Source organism: Cebus imitator, unplaced genomic scaffold, assembly GCF_001604975.1.
Source record: "Cebus imitator isolate Cc_AM_T3 unplaced genomic scaffold, Cebus_imitator-1.0 Scaffold331, whole genome shotgun sequence".
In the NCBI taxonomy this organism is placed as follows: domain Eukaryota; kingdom Metazoa; phylum Chordata; class Mammalia; order Primates; family Cebidae; genus Cebus; species Cebus imitator.
In genome coordinates, this window is record NW_016107646.1 from 1,399,724 (window position 1) to 1,418,026 (window position 18,303).

General features: G+C 35.6%; 1 protein-coding gene and 1 pseudogene across 1 annotated transcript in view; one reads left to right on the forward strand and one right to left on the reverse strand.

Annotated features, from left to right (window-relative positions):
- The window catches only part of VPS13B (vacuolar protein sorting 13 homolog B), an 829,147-nt gene that overhangs the window by 209,554 nt on the left and 601,290 nt on the right, over positions 1-18,303 (forward strand). The window lies entirely within an intron of this gene.
- LOC108286900 lies at positions 1,332-13,263 on the reverse strand (annotated as a pseudogene).

Sequence of the window (18,303 nt, forward strand, 5' to 3'; positions counted from 1 at the left end):
GTCTCGTCTCGTCTCGTCTCGTCTCGTCTCGTCTCGTCATCATCTCATTTCATTTCTATGGAGTCTCTTACTGTGTTGCCCAGGGTGGAGTGCAGTGGTATGATCTTGGCTCACAGCAATCTGCGCCTCCTGGGTTCAAGCAATTCTTGTGCTTCAGCCTCCCAAGTAGCTGGGATTACAGGCATACATCACCATGCCTGGCTAATTTTTGTGTTTTCCGTAGAGACGGGTTTCACCAGGCTGGTCGCGAACTCCTGATCTCAAGTGATCTGCTTGCCTTGGCCTCCCAAAGTGCTGGGTTTACAGGCATGAGCCTCTATGCCCAGCCTGATATAGAAGACAATTTTAAGTAATATGTGAGAAACTTTAATTTTAGAAATTATTTTACTTTATATTAGGAAAAATATATCCCACATATTTATACATGCGATTTAAAATATTACTGCTTAAAATCATAGTGGAATAAAAGTTTGCTTATAAAATACATTGTGAACTAAAAATTGTAAAATGAGTAAATTTAAAGAAAAAATATTAATAGTATTAATAGTAATTATTTATTATATACGAGGCCCTGTTGTCCATACTTGATGTCTGTTGTGTCATTTAGTCTTCACAGCAGTTTTGAGAGGTAGATACTATTATTATTTCCATTGTACGAATGAGAATCTGAGACATTAGAGCACAGAGAGGTAAACATTCTTGCCCTTAGTTATGAATCTTGTAAGTGGCAGAGCTGGAATGTCAATCCATGTACTCTGACAGTGTCTGACCTCTTATCCTCTATGTAATCACTGCTGCTTTTTTAAGTAAATAGTAGTACGAAGGATACATGGATAGGATAGTCCTAATAAAATTGGTATACAAATACATGAAGTTTGTAAAAACTGCTCTAGATAATGGAGTATTTCTAATCTACAATGAACATATTTTTATATACGTATATATTGAATAGAGATGCATTCAAAGAATCTATAAAGATTATTCTGAGTATTAAATGGAACATTATTTTATTGACATTCATATAATGAAAGAATACTTTATTTAAAAAACTGAAGTATGGTGAGGTATAGTAAGTTTTTTCACCACTTCTGCACCTGCTTCTGTGAAAAGGAAATATTCATAGTTTATAAAGAGTGAAAGTTGGTTCTTTAGGTCATTCACAACTGCATTCCAAACTGTTTGATATTTCAGCTTCAGGATTTAACATCCTAACAAAAGTCATGTGACATCAGCAGCGGGGTGCAGTGAGAGCTCTCTCAGGAATACTCTTAATAGAAAGGAAGACTTTGGGTCTGTGAGGTTGTGTGGGCTTGAATGTGATTTTTATTTGATATATGAGCTGTGACATAACTGTTGCATGACTGAGATGTGCTTGTAAGTGCTGTACTATGCAGATGGGTTTTTTTTTTTTTTTTTTTTTCTGAAACAAAGCCAGAAATAAAATCTTGAATGTGTTCATTTAGTGGGAAAAGAATACTTCATAGAAACATATGGAAACATTTCTAAGTTTTTTTTTGTTAAATGAACCTTTTACTTTCTAAGCATTTTTATGATTATTCAAGTTAACATGTCATTTACCTCATATTTTCCAAGTGTAGTGAGACATGGGAAAGCTTATAGTATGGAGATGTTTGGAAACAACCAGATCACTTTTAGGAATGCATATTTTAGGATTAGATGAAATGATTATTAGAAAATTAGGATTGAATCATGAGTTTATTTTTCATTAAGTTATTAATTATAGGACTATCCATAGCTAATTAATTATATTAATATCATGATGGTATTTGGTGAGGAGATGCATAGAGTGGTTATTTTCTTTTTACTCACTTTTATTAAAGTATAGGACAGCATTAAAGGAAATCATAAAAGGAAGAAGATACAAGTATAGTATGCCTGTTTTTAACTTTCCATGTTCTCTTCCAACTCATGTCTTCATATATAAATTTTTACATGGTTTTATTTATTATGTGTTTACCATTTCATGTTATGCTCTTCTTTTCATAACATTATGTTTTAAAATTTCTCTTTATGGTGGTCACATATCGCTCTGATTGTCTCTTATTGTGGAAAGCATAAAAATAGAAAATTGTCTTAGATTCAGAGTTCCGCCCGAGGTCTCATTTTATTTTACTCTTTCCTGTCACAGAGAAATGACTTAGAATTATATACATGTTGCCTCTCCAATTAGCTTTGATGCCGAGTCCATTGTATATTTTGTAGTTCTAACTTCCTGATTCTGTATTTGACATACATAGAACTCTCTTCTGATTTGTGGGCTCTTCTTTGTCTTTTTATTCTTGATCTTAAGGGAGTACATTGAGTACTCTCTTTCTCCTATGTCCCTTCAGCTACAACCCATACACTGACAACTGCTTCATTTAATTTAATGCTCTAGCCCAGAACCTCTCTCTGAAATTGTTAACTTTATTTGAATATGCTAGGGTATCTAAAATTCACAGTATTCAGAAGGAAATTTAACTGTTATTTTCTAATCATGGCTAATGGTATCACAATTTATCCCTTGTATTATGTAAAACACCTAGGAATTCTCTTTAACTTAAGATTTTCTCTTGTCTGCTTTTGTAAGTCATCATGTTATGTTATTTCCTCCTGCTGAATCTTCCTGGCCTCTCTACTTTGTGTTACCGTGCTTTTGTTTTTGACTGGTATTGTTGTAATAATATCTTTCCAAGTTATCTCTTATTCTTTTGCAAAATTCATTCTCTCCACTGAAGTCTTAGTGATCTTTCTAAAATTAAATTCTGATTGTATCCTTCAGTGGTTTCTCATTTGTCCTCAAGATGAAGTTGGAACTTATTGCCATGTCAGTACATGGTCTTTTCATGACCTTCTCTTTCACTCATTGTGGGAAACTGTCTTCCTCAAGCCCCTTTCTTTAGCTACTTTGAACTACTGAACTACTTATAGTACACTTCTTGCCGAAACATACAGTCTCTCATACCTCCTTGCTGTTACACATGCTACTACGTCTTCCTGCAACATCTTGCCTACTCTCATAACCATTTCTTCTTCTTGTCTGCTTAACCTGCTTTTCCATTAAGACATAGCTGAAGCTTCAAATCTTTCAGACTGTTTTAGGTGTACTTCTTTTAAGTTCCTAGAGTATGCTATCTAACATGTTGTGCCAGTTATGTGGTATATACCTTATATACTTTTAAATTGAGTTATTTAATATTATTCCACTGAGTTTTTTTTTTTTTTTTGGAAATTCATAACAGTTGAAATTTAGGTGGTTTATTATTGTTTTTTAGATACAGCATTATTCATCTTTATGCATGCTGATATTTTTAAGTTATTTTCCTGAAAAAATTTCTGAGAGTACAAATATTGGGTCGAAATTAGGTTCACTTCACTTATGACTCTTGGGCATTGCGTTTCAGGCAGTGATTCTTAATATCAATCTTGCCTAACATGTTATAGGTATAATAATTTTCAGAAAACAAGACTCTTGGTACCAATAATATCTTCTCTGTGTAAAGAAATTTTAGAATATTGATACATAATATTTTACATATTTATGTGGCATATGTGATATTTTGTTCCATGCATAGAATGGGTAATGATCAAGTCAGAATATTTGGAGTATTCATCACTTTGAGTATTTATCATTTCTATATGTTGAAAAGTTTTCAGTTTCTTTCTTTGAGTTACTTCAAAATATAAAAGACATTGTTGCTACTTGCCTCCCTACTCTGCTATCAACATTAGAAGTTATACCTTCTGTCTGCCTGTAAGTTTGTACTCACTGACCCATTTCTTTTCGTCTCCTGCAACTCATCCACACACTGTTCCCAGGCTATCATTCTGTTGTCCACCTCCATGATATATCAACTTTTTTACGCTTCCACATATTGAGAAAAAGAAATATTTTATCATTAAGAAAAAAACCTGATAATAATCTAATATTAATTTTTGTATTCAATAAACGTATATAGACACTGTTGTATGTTAATTTCTGTACCAGGCACTGGGAACACATATAGTAAAACTCTTCCCCTACCTATTTCTTTTCTTGGTTAATTTCAAAATAGATTTCTCAAGAGCTCTGAAAAGTAACGTATATAATACATATTTATTGTACTCACTGGACTCCAATGAGTACAGTAAACATGTATGTCTATGTTATGTATGTTACTTTTGGAGTTACGTACATTTAATTGGAGCTGCCTATTAAATATAAAGAAAAATCAGTGCCATAAGTGTAAAATATTTTTTTTTTTATAGTTGAGGGAATGGCTTACTTGAAAAGCTGCCTTCTTCCATATTAACATTTTTGCTTTTATCTTTTAGATTTTAGGAAGATTCTCTTATCTTTGTTTTAATTAGGATCACATTTTAATAACGAGTAGCAAAAATGAGGTGCTTTTTTTGGGAAAATATAATTGCTGAATGAAGTTCAGTATTTTTTTTTAACAAGTTGAATGATTAGGATTTGTAATATAGTTTATTTGTGTCTACTTTTTAAACTGTTCTGGTATGTTTCATATATTCATATTAAAATATATGTAATAGATGGTTATAGTATTTCTTTGTATATGATATCCACACAAGAACTCTTTGTACTGTTGGTGGTGCTGTTATACAGTTCCACACTACAGTAAGTAAATATATTACCTCAACCATTAATCAGCCTACCATTGCCATTGATGACCCATTGCTTAAGTAGTAACACTATGCTGCTGACCCAGACTCAGGGGGCTTATTTTTATTTTTTTGATGCATTGGTGTAGGCAATTTTAAGGGTGTGGAACCAAGCCATTTTCTCCCTTGGACTCATTTCCACTTTTATTTCCTATGGGAGGCTTAGCCGTCCTTTTGAATACTTGAATTTCTAAATTGTTCACCTATTCTGTGATTACTAGGTGGTGGAGTAATGCCCATTTTAACACACTGAATTTTTAAAAGAAGTAAAATGGCTTAACTGTTCTCAGAAAATAAAATGGCTTAGCAATTCTCAAAATTAAAATTTTGTAATTTGTAAAATACTTTCCTTATAGACACTTTATTTTTTGTATGTGTTTTTCATGGATTACTTTTATTTTGTGCTTATGTGCTAGGAACGTTAGGCTTGATTTTTGTCCCTGGAGAGTACAGTTGAGAGCTGACAGGTTATATGAAGTTGAAAAGAAATTTAATGAGTTGTAAAAACCAGTGTTTCATTTTTCCTTGGTAATCAATATGTACTTGTCGGGGAGTGTCCTAAAAAATTCAAAATGAATAGTCCTTCTAGTTGCCTAGTAGCTTTCAATTTTACTGTTAACTACTGTATCTCAAAAGCAAAAAGAATTTATTCACTAAGAAAAATAAAGTTACTTATTTTTAGCATGTGAATGTTTGGGGCTTGAATTTGCTGGCTATAGTTAGTCAGTATCACAGATAAAGCGTATGTAGTTTGTATGAAGTTTTTTTTTTAAACAAAACTTACTTTTAGTTTGTATCCTTTCTTCATCAAGAAATTGATAGAACATCCTATTTGTATCAGGTATATTATAAGGCACTGGAGTTATTAATGCAAAGAAGGTACAGATTGCAGGAGCTCCATCTTTAATAGGGAAAAAATATATAAACACATAATTATAATAGTGTATGGTAAGTACTGCTAGATGTTCAAAAGGAAGCCATAAGAGAATAGCAGATGATTATATGTGAAGGCTTCAGAGAAGAGTTGACATTTTGTGGTTGGGGTGTGTGTGTGTGTGTGTGTGTAAATGTTAGTGGAGGATGAGGGTGGTAGTAAGCTCAATTCATCACATGGTTCATATAAAATGAATATTCTGTGCACTGTTCATAATGGCATTTTATTTGTAAGTATAAGGAGTGGAATTAGGGCTGGTTAGGTTTTCCAGAAAGCTGACCCTGAGATGGAATTAGGACTGCAAACTGCATGCTAGTGAGCAACACCTGTGAAAAGAAAAAGTTGGGAACAAGATTAGATGGAAAGAGTCATCACATTGTTAACCTGATTTTACAAGGTCTTTGGGTAACCCAGTAGGGACCTCTGGAGCAAAGGTTGTTGGACCAGCCCTCAGTCGTGGAAATGGCTAGGCCCTTGACCACCATTATTCAGGCATTGCTTCTGGGCCTCTACAAGAGGAGAATGCCCTTGGCTGAAAAGTTGAAGTCAATGTTTATAAAAGCTAACAGCTGAAGACTGTCAGCTAATCATGCTCCTTTTAGCCCAGCACTGTGTTCTTTGTTGAAGGTGGGGTGGACCTTGGGATGCTACTAATTATTCATTGATTGATTGATTGATTGATTATCATCATTCATTCATTCATTCAGTCAGTCAGTCAGTCTGTGTTAAGGATTTGACACTGTGTGCTAGGGTTAGTGCTGTGCATGGGTGACATGAACAAAACAGACATGTCCCTGTTCTCATGTAGAGCAAGGGTACAGAAGAAGAATTTTCTAAGCAAACAGAAAATCTGATATAAAGGACCTGTTATGGGCAAGACCTTGGCATGAAGGAGAGATAGAAGGCGAATTTGGCTAGAGAATTCTGAGATGGAAAAAAAAAGAGAGTGCAGAGAAACAAGGTCAGAGAGTTTGGCAAGTGTCATATTTGAAATCCTTGCAAGCCACGGTAGGAATTTTGGATTTTATTCTAATAGCATTGGGAGGTCACTGGAGGGCTTTAACCAAAAGAGTGATATAATTTGACTTATGGTTTAGAAAGTTTACTCCTGCTTGCCTGTTTCCACATTTAATAGTCGTAATGCAACTATATCTTCACTTCTGACTTAAGACATACTATGTTGTCACTTGGAGAATTCTTTTATATTACTGGTAATTGTGTAACATCTGCAGAAAATATACATTAATTCCATTATTACAGTTTATTTTATCCATTTCCTGTGTTTCTGTAGTAACTCATTAACCAGTTATTTTGCTTTTAAGTAACTATTTATTACTGAATTATAAGCCATATTAATTTTAATTTTTAGTTGGGTTTATATAACTTATACATGTTTGTGTTTTTTTTGCCTATTCTTAGCTCTAAAAAAAAGTAAATAAATGCTTCTGTAGGAATTTTATTTAGGCATTTTAAACTTGTTATGTGACTGTACTGAGTCTTTAAAGTTTAATTAGTCCCTCACTCAAGCCATATAGCTCTCTGTTTGTAGTACAGGACACAATTGAAAACTCCCAAGATTCCTGCATATAGCAGGGACCTGCACAGTACTGCCTTCCCGAACTGTTTTTATTTTCCTTGAGGTCAGAAGTCTTCCTCCTATAGGAAATTTTAGATCTCTTCCCTCTCCAAAATATTGACTTACCTACTTGAAAGTTTACTCATGTTGATTCTTATTTAAGACTTATAATTGTTAATGAAAACTAGGTTCCAGTTCTGAGAAATGTCTTCTCAGTGCCCCAGTTTGAACCTTGGCCATGCCATTTGTTAACCATGTGATTTAGACAAGTCTCTTTACCTCTTTAAGAATCAGTTTCCTCCTTTGTAGAGTGGGGAACACCAGCAGTACTTGCTTTATAGGAGTACAGTGAGAAGTAAGTGAAATAATATAGAATGTCTGGTATGCCATGACTGTTCTATAAATGGAAATTGCTACAGTTTTACTGTTACTTTTATTAGGGATACTAGAAATGCATATTCAAGTTTGGTATTCATCTGAAATCTACTCTTTGGTTTCAGCTTTGGCCTTGGCCTTTGGGAAGTTGAATAGCAGAATTGTCACTTCAGTGTCATTTCTGGAAATCCTGAATTTGTGTGTGAAAATGCTTACCATTATATCTAGTAGCTTAACATTACTTAGATAAATGAGGCATGTCATTTGAACTTGTTGTTAGTATTTTAGCATTTACTTTTAATTACAGGTAAGCATTCTAAATGTAACAAACAATGAACATATGCTCATAGGCTTTATGTGTTAGAGTTCTGTCAATGAGTTAAAGTATAAATGTTTATCACCAGAGTTAAATACTATAATTGTTAATAATTGTAGAAGCTGTTAGTTTCATGGATAGAAATCATGATTTCATAAGTTCAATAATTAGGTCAGGAGATTGACAAAACACAAATACTTAGTACATTTTTTTCTTGTTGTTGTTAGCTGGATATATTTCCTTTTTTTCTTTCTTTATTTTTTTTGGTCACAGAACAGTTTTCAGTAGAGGAAACTGGCATTACAATCTGGTGGTGTAATGGCTTGTTCATATAAACTAGTACATGTTCCTCTTTTAGCACAAAAAGGCCTAATGGTGCATACCCTATTAAAATTCAGGACATTTCCAATGTTTGCTCTCTGTTTATCTTTGTCATCTCTTTTTGTTTTTTAAATAAACATTGTTCAAGATTTGTCCAAAAGAAGGCCATATAGGTTCTCGGCTAGTGGAAGACAATTCAGAACAGTTGTTGCACACTTGGACTGTCACCTTCTCCAGGCTGGGCAGTTGATATCTTATTTTTTTTCCCAACTCATTTTTATTAAAAAAAATTTTAAAAATGCTCCAACTATCAATTTTACAAAATCTCTAAGGGAAACACAAGAGCAAGGTGCTGAGGTAAAAAACACCTGAGGTGGCTTTTTCTGTGTTTTTTTCTCATTAAAAAAAAATATGTATATGTGTATGTATATATATATATATATATATATATATATATATATCTGTAAATTTAACCCCTTGGGCCAACAACCTTGTGTAAATTGCTACTTCCATTTTTTTTTTTAAAGAAAGAAATCATTTTGCTTAATATTGTTGGCTTATATACCAAAATGCAAAAAGGCAAAATACGTTCTTTCATTGTGGAATTTTTTCTTTGGTTGATTGGTTGGTTTGATGGGTTCCTGTTTTCCTCTTCCAAAATTCTAGGACAAGTACCATTGACTCTTGTTCTTTTTAGTAACTAAGTGTAGGTTGAGACTGGTTTGTGTGTTTTGCTTTTGTTCTTTTTGTGTGATGTGATACTCAGAGCACTGCTTTGCTTGGGTGGGGGTGCATAGATACGGGATTGAAAGGAAGGGATGAGGGAATTCAGCAGAATGGAGTTGGAGAAGGAGGGGTGGGGAGGGGAGGGAGGGGAGACAGAATTATATAGCAGTATGCAAAAAAAAAAAACCAAAAAAAACAAAAAAAAACAAAACCAGTTTGAAACCTGTGAAGCAAAGAGAAATGGGTGTATGAGCTAGACAGGCATGAGGAATGACAGAGTTTTCTCTTCAAGGAGATGACATCCCTTCTGTTGACTTACACAGGTGATCCAGAACTGCTGTGAGTGTCCTTAGGGTGAGATTTCCCTCTGGGTAAATGTTGTGTGGGTGACCTCGAAGCTCCCCTCTTTACTGTGAGACCTCCTAAAGAAAGGCTTTCTTATTTAGAGTCTAGAAAAGCCTGCTTTCTCTTTAAAAAGAAAAAATTGTAATAATTGTTTGAAAATTGGAGTTAGTTGAATTATTTGATATATTATTTTCAAAATCTATTACTGCTGCAGGCACCCTGTGTAACTTACAAGCCACATTTCTTAACATCTTCCCCTTCGAATATGTACACACATGTACAGAGACGATTTGCCACAATAGAGGGTGTGTATTTTGCTTGGCTTTGAACAGGTTTACCTATGTTAGTTTGACTAACCAGGGATAGGGTCATTGGAGTTAAGGAGAAATCCGAGTGGATGTTAAAGTGGATGGCTGAAGCCTGCAGAGGCCCTGGGAGGTGGGAGGCAGGGCCTGGTGGTCTGACAAACCTGACTGACCTTCTCCACCCCTCCTTGGTCCCTGGGATTCTCAGGGCTTCTGCAGAGACCCTGGGCGCCTCCGCAGAGACCCTGGGCACCTCCGCAGACTGTAGGCTTCTCATTCCTCAGATGGTCTTTGGTTTGCTCCCAATCAGGCTGGCTGCGTTTGGTCCCATTCTGTCAGATGTTGGAAGGGCTACATTTATCTGTTGTTTTGCTGGTGCCTGTGGGAGCCTTACTTGCTGTGCTGTGAGGTGACTCCCTGAGGATATTTTTGCTTCTGCTGCTTCACCTCTTGTACAGTTTCCCTGATCTTGTGCTGTGCAGTCTGGCTAGCAAAAAATGCCCGACAATTCTGATGTTCTGATGATCACTTCCTTATTTTCATCTTGTGTTTGGTCACGAGGCATGATGACTTCTGTACCAGTTAAGTTCTGTAGTTCATTCATGGTCTTGCCACCTTTGCCAGTCACCTGGCCAGCTGTGGAAGAGGGCACTCTGATATAGGTTTCCAGCTTCACTTCCTCTTTGGAGTTAAAGAAGTTTTCTTCTTTAAGTTTCCCAAAGATCCTTCCCTGGGCCTTGATGGAGGCTCCAGCGAACCTCACCACCTGTTTGATGTGTGCCCCTTTCTTCCTGATGATGGCACCCACAGCCTGGGTTGGGATGAAGAGATTCACAATCCCTTGCTCTGGATAAGAGTGATGATGCAGAAACAGGCCAAGCTGGTGATGGGCATACAGGCTAGAGAAGTATCTGGAGTGGGTATTAACAGTCAGCGTATCATTTTCAAAGGCCCCATGCAGCTTCTTCATAATCTCTATCTCAGCACTGGCACAAGCCTCAACTGTGCCTTTCAAAGTGATGGTTCTTTCCGGGTTGTATATGTTCAAATCCTGCAAAGATGAGATTGTTATCCTGGTCCCTCTTTCATGTTCATTTTTCTTCAAATTTCTGCCTTCTTTTCCAGTCTTCCAACCAAGCCATGCAGGCAAAGATTTTCAGACGAATATCTTTGGCTACTGTGGTCTCATCTGCCTTTCTGCATGACTTCAAGAATCATGTGGTGTCCTTCAGAAGTCCCCTTTGGGGTGGCATGGATAGTGACAGGCTTATCTGCAGCTCCAGGGTTCTCTTTTCTATGGATGTCTACCTGGGACTGGGTCTGCTTACTGGTGTTTTTATGTTCAAGCCCTCTTTTCTGATAATGGCACCAGCAAACTGGGTGGGGACCAGGATCTGCAGTGGGAAATCAGTCTGGCCTGAGAAGAGCCCCCAGGGGCGTGGCCTTGCTCCTGGGAAGAGTGGTCCCTACCCTGGGCTCACTGAGGGGGTGACAGGGAGCTCACCTCCTCATCTGGGATATAGGAAATCTTGAAGGAGTTGTTTGCAAACTGATGCCTGCTTTGCTTCTCCATGGCTATTTTTGCTGCTTCTCTAGTTGTGTATGTGATGTTGCCAACGGCAGGTTCTGTGTCTGTATTGACTTGTTGCACATTCTCCGCTGTCCCATATTGAGCCAAAAATCCATCCAACACCTCCCACTTCAGGTGAGGAGGGATGTTTCAAATCTGAATTTTCCTGCTCCTTAGCTTTTTAGCCACTGAGCAATCAACTTCCATGATTTTCCCATGCATTTCTACTTTACCTTGGCCTTACCGCTGCCCTGCCCCCACTCCACATGCCTGTGGGGAAGGGGCTCTCCCCAGGCTGGGGTTGGGTGGGTTGGTGGGGGGTGTTGGCCAGAGCCGGGGGGTCCGCCCAGCTTAGAGCAGAGCATGTGCTGGGTAGAGTTAGGGGGTGTGCTAACGTGATTCCCCAGTACATGATTAACTTTATGAAAGTCTTTATAATTTTTCTAAGTCAAATTGTTCATAAACATTTAAATAAAAATAAGACATTAACAGAGGTTGCATTATACCCTCATTCTTTATATAATTTCTTAAATTGTTTAATGTACAAGCATTAATAAAACATTTAAACTATATATATTTTCTGTTTAATTGCAACAAGTCTCTCAGAATAATGCCCTATTTGGGATTTATTCACATTTATAAGATTGAATTAAAGAGAGAAATAGAATGTTCAAGGAAGGAAAACAAAATGATTAACAGTATCCAAGAAAATAATTCCTGATTCAAATATAATGATGAAAAAATATGGAGTATGAAAAGAAGAAAGTGTTAGAGAAATATTAGATTATCTAGAACATACCTTACTTTCTCAGTAATCTTAAAATAAGACTTTTACAAGAGTGCTTTACAACCATTTCTCTGTAGATTTTTAATTCATGAATTGTTATAGAGGAAAGAAAATGTAATAAGTTGCTATAAGTATCAGCATCTTCAGTGCTATCAAAAAAGTCTTGCTTCCACATCTATTTCAGTTGGAATTGAATACCTTTATTATTGCAAATGTGTAGAGATTATAGTAATAATATAGCAACTGACAGCAGGTAAGAAATTGAGTACCATTCTGTCATATTAAAAATCAACTCTTACCATGCTTAATATAAATTTATAATGAAAATTTCTTTTAAATTAGATTCTACATTTATCTTTGTATTACAAAAAGTCATTCTATAATGACGATATTTGGGTTTTGCTGCAGTAGTTTGCTAAATTTTAACAATATGGAAAGTAGTAAAATCTATACCTTTTCTGTGTGCCTAACATATTTATTAATTTACCCAAATTATACAAAATGTTGGATAAGTTTAAAAGAGGGTAATTTTAATAGAAAAATCCTGTGTTTTCAGCCTAAATATTTTTTAGAGGCTAGTTTCTGTTTTAACTAATCATTTAGTAGGCTGCATATTATATATATTATTTAAAGAATTTTTTATGTTTCAACAAAGAGGAATTGCCAATTATTTTTCTTCTTAACTAAGTAATGCATTACTTAATATTAAATCCACTGAAGTACCTTTCAACATAATTTGTTACACAAATAAGTACTACCATATAAAACCTTTTCAGTGTTATTTCATTTTCCTTTAGTTCTTTCATGAGATTTTTATTAGAACCACTCACTGTGAATTAGAGTTAATAGAGAAATAAAATAAAAGTTTGCTTTTTTTCCCCTCTACAGTAGAAAACAATGGTAACCGCTTATTGATTTCATTGTCAATAAATGAAAGTAAAGTAGTGTTTACTGTAGGTGGGTGTAGAGATCTTAAAGTTCAAAAACAGCTGCATAGTATACAAATAAGTAATAGAGGACACCTTTTAATAATGCAAGAGCTGGTTTGATTTAATTAACTGTGGTTTAATATGCTGTGCATCTCACTCACGGCAAACCGTGGTGGCATTTACTGGCTGATGCCTCAGAGCACTTTTTCATCCACTTTCATTGGCCAATTGTGTTGTGGAGGCATTATCTAAGTTCTGGAAAACAGTTCTCAAGGATTTTCCTTTAATGATAGGTATAACATCTAATTCATTTGTTGATGTCAATTTTTTTTCTTTTTAAAGACAGAGTCTTGCTCTGTTGCTCATGCTGGAGTGCATTGGCATGATCTTGGCTCACTGCAACCTCTGCCTCCCAGGTTCAGCAATTCTCCTGCCTCAGTCTGCTGAGTAGCTAGGATTACAGGCATGTGCCACCACGTTTGACTAATTTTTGTATTTGTAGTAGAGACAGGGCTTGGCCATGTTGGCCAGGCTGGTCTTGAACTCCTGGCCTCAAGTGATCCACCTGCCTTGGCCTCCCAAAGTGCTAGGATTACAGGTATAAACCACGGTGCCTGACCTGTTGATTTTAATTTGATGGGATTTCTAAACTCTGTCCTTAATGACTTTAAAGTTTGAAACTGTAATGGTTTTACCAAGTAGCTTTTTCTTTTTTTTAGACGGAGTCTTGCTCTGTTGCCCAGGCTGGAGTGCAGTTGTGCAGTCTCTGGTCACTGCCACCTCCGCCTCCTAGGTTGAAGCAGTTCTCTGCCTCAGCTTCCTAAGTAGCTGGGATTATAGGCACCCGCCACTGCACCCAGCTAATTTTTGTATTTTCAGCAGAGACGAGATTTCGTCATCTTGGCTAGGCTGGTCTTCAACTCCTGACCTCTTGATCCACCTGCCTTGGCCTCCCATAGTGCTAGGATTACAGGCATGAGCTACCATCCCTGGCTACCAAGTAGCTTTTAAGTGATGTCTGCTGAAGCAGAGAACAGATGAATTTGAATATGTTTCTAACTACAGATAGCAATGATCTTCATGTCCTATTACATTACATTCACCCTGTAAAATCACCTGAATGTTTTTAAAAAGGTAAGGGGAGAATGGAGAAAAAAGAGGCATTGCTCATGTGATGTGTATAGTATTCTGGGATCTCTTACATTTGATAATGCTGTGGAAGCTATCTTAGATATAGAGTAATTTCAAAAATCCCAGTTCTATAACCACACCTGATATGGCTTAGCTGTGTGCCCACCCAAATCTCATCTTGAATTCCCACATGTTGTGGGAGGGACCTGGTGGAAGGTCTTTCCTTTGCTGTTCTCATGATAGTGAATAAGTCTCACAAGATCTGATGGTTTTAAAAAGAGGCATTCCCCTTCACAAGCTCTCTCATTTTTTACCTGCCACCATCCACATAAGATGTAACTTGCTCCTCCTTGCCTTCCGCCATGATTGTGAGGATTCCCCAGCCACGTGGAACTGTAAATCCAGTGAAAACTCTTTCCTTTGTAAATTGACGCGTCTCAGGCATATCTATCAGCAGGGTGAAAACAGACTAGGACTAATACAACACCTTAACTTTTGAAGCAAATGAGATACCTGATGGTATTTCTCCCCAAATATTTTGTTTTCTTTTATAGACACTGTTTGGATTGCTTAATTAAAAATGGAAAAATTACTATGAAAATAGAGGATTATATCTCTCTTTAACATTTGATCACTGTTGTTTTTCAGTACATTGACAATTCAAGGGTAACATTTGAAGCTTTTTGTCAAAATGTTGGGGTAGGCAACCAGGCTAAGGTAAAGTGGAGGCAAGGAAAATGTTTCAGTAAAAAGGAAAACAGGCCATGTAAATATATTGTTAGTGAAAAATAAGAAATGAATAAATATTTAATAAAAGTAATGACTGAAACAGAAAAAATCATGAATGTTTTTGGTTAGTAGGCTATACCACAGGGATATAGAATTAACTGAGTGGGGGGTGAGTGATAAAAGACTACACACTGGGTAGAGTGGTGTATGTGCTTCGGTGATGTGCACCAAAATTAGAGAAATCACCACTAAAGAACTTATCCATATAACCCAAACTGCCTGTTCCCCCCACATTATTGAAATAAAGTAAAATAAATTTTAAAAAATTCATACAAGAAAAGAATTGTTACCTGACCTGCATTGTGCAGGTTGGGGTGATCTTTTTTTTTTTTTTTTTTAAACTTTAACTTAAGAATGGCAAACTCTTTCTAAAACACTTAATGACCTCCATTTCTCCAATTTCAGCTCTTGTTGCTTTCATCCCTGCTTCCTATAGGCTGTACTACCAGTAAACTTCTGTAATAGACCTGTAGGCAGTTCTAGTTCTTTCCTTAGGTTTGCAGGTCATGCTTTTCCATTGCCTGGAGTATTTCAATTTACTCTACCCTCACACTCTTTCCTGGTTTACTTTTCTTTATCCTTGAATATTAATGATCTAGGCCAGGATAAGGATCCCTTTATAATTTCAAAGTGTCCTATACTTCCACTGTCATAGTACTTATATTAATGGTACATTTCTCTAAGTTAGTATAAGATTTTATGTGTGTGTAAAAAGACAATGTCTTTAGTTAATAAGCACAGTAGAAATATGTTGTGAATTAGTAGATTTTGGTTCTAGTATATACTATTTTCAGATTTTGGAAACATTTATTAAATGCTTAAATATTACTTCTTAGTCCAGCCTGGTGGGATTAGGGGAAAACAAGTGACCACGGGGCAAACAGGTGAAGGATGATGCTTGAGCTCAGTTGTGTAGGATGAGTTAGTATGAACCTAGTTGCTCATAAAAATATAATACATTTTGGTAAGAACTTCTTTTGCAATGTATTTTGGCATTATTTTTGTAGAATAAAAAATAAATTAAATGATGTTAGACTATAATAAAATTTATGTTGAAAAAAATTACTGAGAAATGTATATGAAATTTCTAAAAAAGTCTGATGTACAGATGTTTCATGTTATTACTGACAGTTGTTGGCGAGTTTATTTTATTTCAATTCATAATAAAAGCCTAAACAATTGTTTTTAAATAATAAGAGAATAACTGGGTCTTCAAAAATAAATAGCATTATATGCAAAAGATGTAATATGTGAACTGGTGGCATTTTACTTCCCTGTAATTATTGTCTAGTGAATAAGACTGACTACATTATAAGTCTCATGATATATCTAAAAACATTTATTTTTAGATATGTATATCTGTTATATGATAAAACTTGTATTCAGAATCTTACAAGGCAAGGGAAAAACATCTTTTTTACCGCTACAAAATTCTGCTGAGGGAGGAAGGTATTTATTTGGCTTACCCAAATTACGGAAGACAGTATCTCAAGCTTTCATCTGAGTAAGAATCACTTGGGGTCATGCTAAAATGCAGGTTCTTAGGCCAGTCTTGTTTTCGTTGGTAAGGCCCTTGCATTTGACCTTTTTAATTTTTTATTTTTATACTTTAAGTTCTAGGGTACATGTGCAGATCTTGCAGGATTGTTACATAGGTATACACTACATTTGACCTGTAATGAGCATCCCGATGTTATCACATTCTGATGTGATATACCGAAATACACATTATTTTCCAATTTGATATCACATTGGATAATAATATGTATTTCAGTAATATGTAATTCAGATAGTAATGACTGACCCTTATTCTCCTGGCCATTGAATGGTGTGGCTGACACATTCTATATAAATCTGAGGTTCTTCTCAGTAGGTTCTATCCAATTGTGTCATAAATTTAGAGTAATCTTATGCACATTAAATGAAACTTACTGAATGCATGACATTTCACCTAGAAACACATTGAGATACCATCTCATGCCAGTTAGAATGGTGATAATTAAAAATCAGGTGACTACAGATCCTGGAGAGGACGTGGAGAAATAGGAATGGTTTTACAGTGTTGGTGGGAGTGTAAATTAGTTCAACCATTGTGGAAGACAGTGTGGCGTTTCCTTAAGGATCTTGAAATAGAAATACCATTTGACCCAGCAATTCCTTTACTGGGTATATACCCAAAGGATTATAAATTATTCTAATTATAAAGACACGTATGTTTATTGTGGTAGTGTTTATAATAGCAAAGACTTGAAACCAACCCAAATGCCCATCAATGATAGACTGAATAAAGAAAATGTGGCACATTTACACAATGGAATACTATACAGCCATAAAAAAGATGAGTTCATGTCCTTTGCAGGGACATGGATGAAGTTGGAAACCATCATTCTCAGCAAACTGACGCCAGAACAGAAAGCCAAACACTGCATGTTCTCACTTGTAAGTGGGAGGTGAACAATGAGAACTCATGGACACAGGGAGGGGAGCATCACACAGTGGGCCCTGTTGGGGTGTGGAGGGCTAGGGGAGGGATAGCAGGGGGGTGGGGGGCAAACAGAGGTTTAGCATTAGGAGAAATACTTAATGTAGATGATGGGGTGATGGAAGCAGCAAAACCACCATGGCACATGTATACCTATGTAAGAAACCTTCATGTTCTGCACATGTATCCCAGAACTTAAAGTCTACATATATTTAAAAAAAAAAAAAAACTTTCTTTTTAATCCTGGTTATTCTTTGATTATATGTTGCTTATAAAAATACAAAGCGTAGACACTATTTTGTTTTTTACCTGTTAAAAGTGGTACATAATATGTGAAACAGTACATCAGTATGCACAGAAATATTTTTTAAAAAGCTAATCTTCTTTCCATCTCTTTTTTTCCCCACCTCACTTCCTTTATGCTGATACAAACATAAACATATGTATAGATTTGTGTTGAGTATGTATTTTAATGGGATTATATGCAAATTTTGGAACTTGCTTTTTTTAAAACACAATACCACGTTGCGGTTATTGTTCCAGCATAAGTGTGTAATTTAACTTCTTCTTCTTAATAGCTGTGTACTATTCTATAGTATAAGAGGGTATCACTATTTCTTAGTCATTTTCCCCTTTTATTGTTACTACTAATGATGGTGCATCAGATAACTTTGCCTATAGATCTCTATGCATTCATTTTCTATGTTTTATTAAAGATGTAGGATTTTGGATTAAAAATAATGTGTATTTCAGCTTAATTAATATCCTTTATAAAATAAATAACATTTTATATACTTGTTATTATAAAAATAGTCTATAGAATATGGAAAACATGTAGAATGAAATAAAAAGCATCTATAAATCTACAATCAGAACACTATCAATGTGCTAACAAATTGGAAGTTACTTTTCCAGTTGTTTTGAATTTTCTGCTTCTTTGCTACTCATTACATCTATTGTATTGTAATCCTCCTAAGGTTTATTTTTACCACAAGGAAGATGTCACAAAGTAATTTCAAATTCTGAATTTTTAAGTGTTTTTTTTTTTTTTT